The sequence below is a fragment of the Triticum dicoccoides genome, chromosome 4B (assembly GCF_002162155.2).
Source record: "Triticum dicoccoides isolate Atlit2015 ecotype Zavitan chromosome 4B, WEW_v2.0, whole genome shotgun sequence".
In the NCBI taxonomy this organism is placed as follows: Eukaryota; Viridiplantae; Streptophyta; class Magnoliopsida; order Poales; family Poaceae; genus Triticum; species Triticum dicoccoides.
The window spans coordinates 614,019,122-614,026,937 of NC_041387.1; the positions used below are offsets into that span (position 1 = coordinate 614,019,122).

At 48.9% G+C, this 7,816-nt stretch overlaps 1 pseudogene; it reads right to left on the reverse strand.

Annotated features, from left to right (window-relative positions):
* Positions 1–3,000: 3,000 nt before the first annotated feature.
* Positions 3,001–4,919, reverse strand: LOC119291771 (annotated as a pseudogene).
* Between the last annotated feature and the right edge of the window lie 2,897 nt (positions 4,920–7,816).

The following is a 7,816-nucleotide window of genomic DNA, read 5'->3' on the forward strand; positions in this document are numbered from 1 at the left end:
AAGGTAGGGCAACTTCTATCCTTTGGCAATTGTAACTTCTTGATCGGGGGCGTGATGATCTCTCTCCTGTGAGTACCGGTGACAGATCATAGCATGGTGCGAGTCTTCAGCGTCGTGTAACTACTAGTAGCTAGCTATACCAAATTGATATGAAGCTAGCTAGTGGTAACTAGCATGGGTGTGTGTGTATGATTCTGCTTGAATACTTCGATTCTGCTATCTATGGGCAGTTTACTTGTTGAGTTTTGTATCTGGTAATATATCTCTTTCGTTAACCCCGGCCCTAGCAAGTTGTCGACTAGTGTACAGTCGATAAATCAATATAATTTGATGTGTGTGCACAGAAGATTGTGTTTGTAAAATACTGATTCCTCTCCGTGGACGTTGATGTACAACAGTCGGTCAGCGTCGATCGATGGATGCAGGTTCTATTCTTCTGTTGATTTTGGATTCATACCAATACTTTTCTAGTAATATACTCCATCATCATAGTACTCTCCCGGCCTTTGTTCAATCAATTTGTCAGGCTTAGATACTCCTCCCTCCGCCCCAAAATAAGTGTCACTGAGTTAATACAATTTTGGTGCACAACTTTAGTGCAAAGTTATACTAAGTTGGCAACACTTATTTTGGGACGGAGAGAATAATCATTTTTTTAAGAGTGAATTCCACTTTTTACCCCATATTTATACATTTGTGACACTAATTACCTCTTCGAGTGAAAATTCGTCTAGAATACCCCTTTTGAAATCTTTGGACCCTTGTTTTTTGATGCGTGTCCATCAGGTAAGGTGTGAGGTGACGCCCTGTATCCAAAAACATGTGGACGGCCACAAGGAGTGGAATAGATAGAAAAGAGAAGCTTGGACAAGATTGCCAATGATGCCCTCCGATCCTTACAGTTTTTTTTACAAATCAATGACGCAACATGCCGATCCTATCGACCATAAACAGACAAAATGTAAAACTGGGGTAAAACCGTGTTAAAAGTCTCCAAGATCTGACATTTCGATAAAAGTTCCGCTAAATAGGGTAATATGTGTCACAAATGTACAACTACAAGGTAAAAAATGGAATTCACTCTTTTTTTAATAAAGGATGGACTTTACTGACTCAAAATGAAGCATCAAGAGGATACAAACACAATGAGAACACACCCGGTCTCTGCATAGTTAGGATGCACACGACCAACACCAACGCACGCACACAAAAGCACGCCGGCAAATAGCAAAGCCATATAAGACCAAAACTATGCGTAGGCGAGGAAAAAGAAAAAATGCCTCAAAGCGATCAGATCCGCGATCGGCAAACTATAACAATGACCATATCTGCACCGACAATCTAATGACACCACGCGGACGACGAGGTTCTTCAACAACAACGTCTTCAGGAAGGGAGCGACACTCAAGTGTCGCCGTCACCGGATCCAGGCACCCAAGGCTAGAATCTAGGCTTTACCCTGAAGAATCAGTCTGAGCATTCCGAACAATGTCTTCAACAAGGTAATGATGTAAAACATCGTCATTGCCAGGTATACCTAACTCGGGCCAGACCCAGACTTTTATCCCGGAGCTCGAGACCGGGTGCTCAAGTAGCACCATCATCGAAGTCATTCATGGTTGTCGCCACCACTTCTCCACGATCACAGCAGTTACATGCGATGTGACCATCACCGCCGCACAACCATCCCTCTGCATCAAGACTTCGTCCATAGATTGCATCTCGCCGCCGAAGTCAACCATCAGATCTGCAGAGATGAAACTCACAGAAAAATCTTTCGATGGTGACCGCAATCAGCAAGGCATGGGCTGCAGCTAGTCAACGGCCGTCTCTGCACGCATGTGCACATCTCAAGAGGCCATTGTGTGCAGCATCCATGCAATCGTACTCCTAGCCAAGGACACCAAACCAGATCGGAAGACCGAAATAAACGGCTAGCAACCAGATCGGGAGGTACCAAGCCATGGACATGATCCAGACCAGAAAGCCGGCAATCACCAGCGAACGAGATCGGGAGGCCGGCAAACGCACAGCGGCGACGGAGGCGGCCAGATCAGGAGGCGGCCATCAAGGAGAGAATAGTCATAGTATCAGCCTTTAGAAATTGTCAAGGAAAAGGGGTGACTGCTTATTTGTATGTCTATATATCAGACCCCACACCATATCATTGCGTTTCATTTTCCAAACTCCACTTCTTTTCATATAGCAACAACCCTTGATCAAAGAGACCGTCCGATTGAATCCAGCAAGGTCAACATCGTTATAAGCTTGACTGCTTGATTATGGCCACTCTCTTTGTTATGAAATACTATAAGGTGCATTATTATTTTTGAAGTCAAACACTTCTACTTCTATGCTTGATCAAGTTTGTAGAAAATTAGATGATGGCCAACGCGATTGCTGCCGGAATCTTGTGAAAAATGAAATGCTAAATAAACTAAAACAATGTAAGAGTATTTTAGATGACTAAGTTCATAAAAAAAACATGCATGCATTAGTTGATGAGGTGGCAGCTTTGCACGAATAAATTAATGCACATAAATTTTGAAAATGTGTTCCCTGGAATTTATTTGAATTTATTCCATCACCGTCTGTTACCTTGCGGGCCCCCCCCCTGTCCGACTTGTCATGGGGCAACGGCGCTAGTTGGCCGGTTAGGCGGGGTCAGATAGATTATAGATCTGAATGACACACTTACTGCACTTTAAGGATCTAGATGTCAATTTTCATAATCTAAGGACCTACATAACACCACTAAAATAGTTTAGGGACCAATAACGCATTTCACTCAAAATAGAGACCAAAAGAAAACAGCAAAGAAAAACGAAATGCAAAAAACAAAAAACAAAAAACAAAAAAGGCTCACCTCCATTTTCCTCTACCTTACACCTGACATGTGTAGCCCAGGACAACACCAAAAAATGGAAGAGACCAACCGGAAACGAAAAACATATTGATTCTAAAGGACAATGGAAAAAAAAACTACCACTCAAAGCTCAGTCTGGCTAAACTAATTCTCAAAACCGCAACTTTTATTGAATTGAACAAATCGATTACACACTTTCAAAAATGTGATTTCGCACACGTTGAACGGAGCAAGCATGTACTGCTACTAGTACATAAATAGTCGGTCACAAACTTACTGTCATACACTCATATTAGTTCTTCCTTTGAACGACCTGGAGCTTGACACCGTTCTTGAAGTTGGTGACGATGGAGAACTGCAGCTGCAGTGGGGACTCCATTCTGGTCGAGTGCCTGAAGACGTAGCGGCGGTAGAGGTGGATGACGGTGAGCTTGAGCTGCTGGAACGCGAACTTCTGCCCCGGGCACGCCCGCGGGCCGATGCCGAAGGGGATGTACGCGTAGGGGTGTCTCCGCTTGCACTGCTCGCTCTCCGGGTCGAAGCGCTCCGGCCGGAACGCTTCGGGCTCCGGGAACTGCTCCGGGTCCCTCCCCAGCACCGCCGTCGCCAGCCACACCCACGTCCCCTTGGGCAGGAAATAGCCTCCGATCTCGACGTCGGCGGTCGCCTCCCTCGAGACCACCGGGGAGCCGGGAAAGTATCGCATGGTCTCCTTGACGACCTGCTCCAGGTAGGGGAACTTGGTGCGGAGGTCGTCGGCGTCGGGCACCACGTCCTTGGGCCCGAACGCGTCGATCTCCTGGAGCAGCTTCCCCTCCACCTCCGGGTGCGCCGACACGAGGTACACCAGGCTCGACAGCGTGAAGGACATGGTGCCGGAGCCCGCGAGCAAGTGCTCGTACGTGAGCGCGCTGACGTAGTCCGGCGTGAAGAGCTTCCTCATGGCGTCGCTGGTGTCGATGCCGTTGAGCAGCACGGAGAGGAAGTTCTTCTGGCCCCGGTCCGCCTGAGCCGCCCGCTCCGCCACGATGGTGTCGAGCTCGCCGCTGAGCGCCGTGTTGGTCTCGTCCATCCGCCGGTCCATGGAGCCCGGCACGCGCAGCATCAGCTGCCGCAGCGGCTTCTGGAGCGCCGGCAGGAACGTGCCGACGAGCATGGACAGCGAGCCCGACAGGTCCATCTTGAGGGACGTGGTGGTACAGGTGCTTCTGGATGAAGTCGCGGGGCGCGTCGTGGATGATCTTCTCGGCGTCGTCGGCGGCGTCCTTGGTGAGCCCGAAGTCGACGCCGAAGGCGGCCTGGCCGATGACGTCGGTGAAGAGCCTGATGGAGATGTCAGAGAAGGTGATCTCCTCGCCGGGGCAGAACAGGTTGCCCGCCTGCTCGATGTAGGGCTGGATGGCCGGGATGAGGCTCGCCAGGTGCGATGGCTGGTAGATGGAGATGATCACGTTCCGCATCGCCTGCCATGTCGAGCCCCTGCACATACACGCATGCACACCGTTAATTACTTCTACTTAATTACGTACACAAGAACTGCATGCACACCGTCACATAAGTAGTTGACAATTTGTAGTAGTACGTACTTGGTGAAGAGGAGGCTCTTGTAGTGGATGGGCGAGCTAGCGATGGTGACCGGCACGCTCCTGTCGACGATGCTCTTGAACTTCTTGATGCCGGCCTCCCTGCACAGCTCCGGGTCGGCGACCACCACCAGCGGCTGCCTGCCCATGTAGAACCTGTAGATGGGCCCGTATTTCTTTGCGAGGACGCCGAACGCCTGGGAGCCATGCTTGTCCAGCAGCGGCAGGTGGCCGACGAGGCCGTAAGCGAGGGGGCCCGGCACACTGCGCAGGCGCCATGACGGCGCGTAGAAGTACACTGCGAATGCGCCGGCCGCCATGGCCGCCACCGTGAACAGCATCGCCGGGAAGGACGCCAGCGGCGAGCCCACCTGGCTCCACAGTAGTGCTGTTCCCGCCCCCTCCATTGTTGAAGTTGCTTAGCTAAGCTTGGTGAGTCTTATCCGGCCGTGGCCTCTTTCTTGCTTGGAGACAAGTGGATGAAAAAGATATACTGGATCGCGTGGCCATGGGAGCACTTATATATATACACATACGTCGTAGTACGCAGTATGATTGCCAAATTGGACTTTTCTCTTTGGGAGCATGCGGCCAATAAATGGGAATTTCTTTTTGTTTTGAGGGTCAATAAATGGGAATTTCCGGGAAAGAGACGCATGGAAATTTCCATGATCAGCTGCACGTGGTCGTAGAAGAGAGAAAGAGCGATGTTCAAGTCATCAGGCCCTACGAATGCGGTCGTAACACGTCGTGACTCGCGAGTAAAGAGTGGTTTTTCTATTCTATCATGCATGTGAGATTCGCGTGTCACATTTTTTGGTTTCTGGAAGCTTGTCTTGTTTAAGATCATTACGGAATGCTGAGTTGGTTTTATGTTTCAAGGTGTACCATCATACAGTATTTCGTTATGTATTAGCAAATATGCTGAGAAAGAAATGCACTATTATATGTTGGTATACGGTGCCAGTGGCGGAGTTTGAAAGAAATCTTAGGAGGGACGAAGCTACAACCTTTTTCATACCAAATTGTAGAACTATTCCAAATTATATGGATTGAATCAATTATATGTGAAGTGTCGATCTTGCGTACCATAAAATTTGCAATTCTTCAAAAGGGACTGCATAAGACTTAGTTTCAAGTCTGCTCGTCGCACATCATCGCTTGGATTAGGTGGATATTGCCAAATATGTGTACACAATGCTGGATGCCGTTCCAAGAATTTAATCCCTGTCCGAGTTTGATGCCATTGTTCTTTATGACTTTGATATTCAAACTGGAGCAACAAGAGAGTTGACCGGTCATTCCGTCAATGTTAGTTCATTAATTTCACACTCACATCTATTTCTTTTGTATAAAATGAATCAGTTGTACTCCCGTTCCCACCATCGCTAGCTTGGGTTCTTTAGACTAGCCACAATGGGTAGTAACATACACTAGTAACATACACATATTCCTAAACTATTTTACTACCTTCATAGTGAGTAGTAACATACACTAGTAACATACACATATCCCTAGACTGTTACTATCTTCATAGTGGGTAGTAACATAAGTGTAGTAACATGCAAAGCTTCATTTATTAGGTTATAGACTCATATTACAATGAGATATGTGATGTTACAGTAACTAGCTAAGTTATTATAACTATCTCTCTCATCATTAACTCACTGTCACATAAGCAAATTTGCTGAGTTGGACTTGATGGTACTGCTGAAGTTATTTCCACTGTGGCTAGTCCTAGGCTGTAAACAACAAATTTATTTAGTCCAAAATATCTGACCTAATTAGAACTCTCCCCCACCAATTAAGATGCAGCAGGAAACTATTATTAGTCGAATTGGTTAAAATTACCGACGGGAGAGGGTGAGTAGACTGTTGCTCAGAGCAACTCTAGCAGACCCTGCAAAAGGCCCCGACCCGAAAAATAACCGCCAAAATGCGGGTCGGCGCGGAAAATCCCGCCCGAACAGACTCCGCATCCGCGTATGACCCGGAATTTTTTTTGCGGGGCGTGGCAAAAGATCTTCCCCAACCTCTATTTTCACGGGGCGGGAGAACGACCCGAGCTCGACCCTATCCGCAACAAGATTTGGCGGGAGGGACATTTCCGCGCGGCCGTTCCCGCTCCTCCCACCCTCCACCACCATTGCCCCAGCCACCTCCTACTCTGGTTCATCTTCCCCGACGGACTTTCACCGCCATGGATGACACCTTGCTGTCCTCCGGCTTCGTCGAGGTCGCGCACTCCCAATCCCCTCGGGTGGATCTCGTCGCCGGCCATGTTGGCCCCGCCGTCGCCCAAGGCGCCACCGCGGCTGCCCGCAAGCGTCAGGGCAACGTGCTCGTGCAGGGCGGGAACCCGGCTGCCCACACCGACAGGGCCCGCGCTCCGGGCGCCAACACGGGTGCGCGATCCCGGCCGGCGGCGGCGAAGGTCGCCAAGGTCTCGTCCGCAAAGCGGAGGAAGATTCCGGCTACAAAGCGGCCGACTACTTCATCCACTCCCTCCAGCCCGGAAAGTGGTTCCCCGGTGACCCCGCTAAACGGTGATGCTCCCACTGCAGGCGATGGGTTCGACGAAATGGGCAAGGTATGACTCGGTCATCCCCTCACTCTTCGGTCATGGAAATTTCCTTTGCTTTCGCGATAGCTCGTGACTTGTTGTCGTTCGCTATAGCGGTGGTTCGAACAATGCAACTCCCGAGTTCGTGAACTTGTTGGACACCAACGTCATTGACATCGATGAGGCCCCATTCGCCGCATTTGAATACAATGAAACGGAGGGCGGCATGGATGATCATGGGGGTGAAGAAGAATTGGAGGAGATCGATGAGATGGCGTATGAGCAATCGCAAGCAAAGAGTGAAAAAAGCCAAAGATCGAAGAACTACATGATCTTGGAAGATCAAATCTTGATCAAGGCATGGAGTGCGGTGTCTCTTGATATATGCACGGGTACTTCTCAAACCCCCAATAGGTATTGGCAAAGGATCGAAGGTCAATACTTCCGCCTGATGGCAAACTATCCCAATAGGACTCCACGCACCTTTCTGTCACTCCAAGGGCGTTGGACGTGATCAAGCCCATTTGCAGCCGCTGGGCAGCTTGGTTGGAGCAAGTATGCAATGCACCTCCAAGTGGAACCGTGGAGTCCGACTATGTGAGTTCATTTTACCTTTGTTCAAGTTGTGCACATCACATTGCATCATTCAAAATGATTGCATCATATGAAACATTTGCATCATTCTATTTGTGTAGGACAAAATTACCCAACAAAAGATACAAAGACATGGAGGCTTCGGAAGACAGATTCTTCAAACTAGAGCATTGTTGGGAATTGCTCAAGAATTGCGACAAGTGGGCGTTG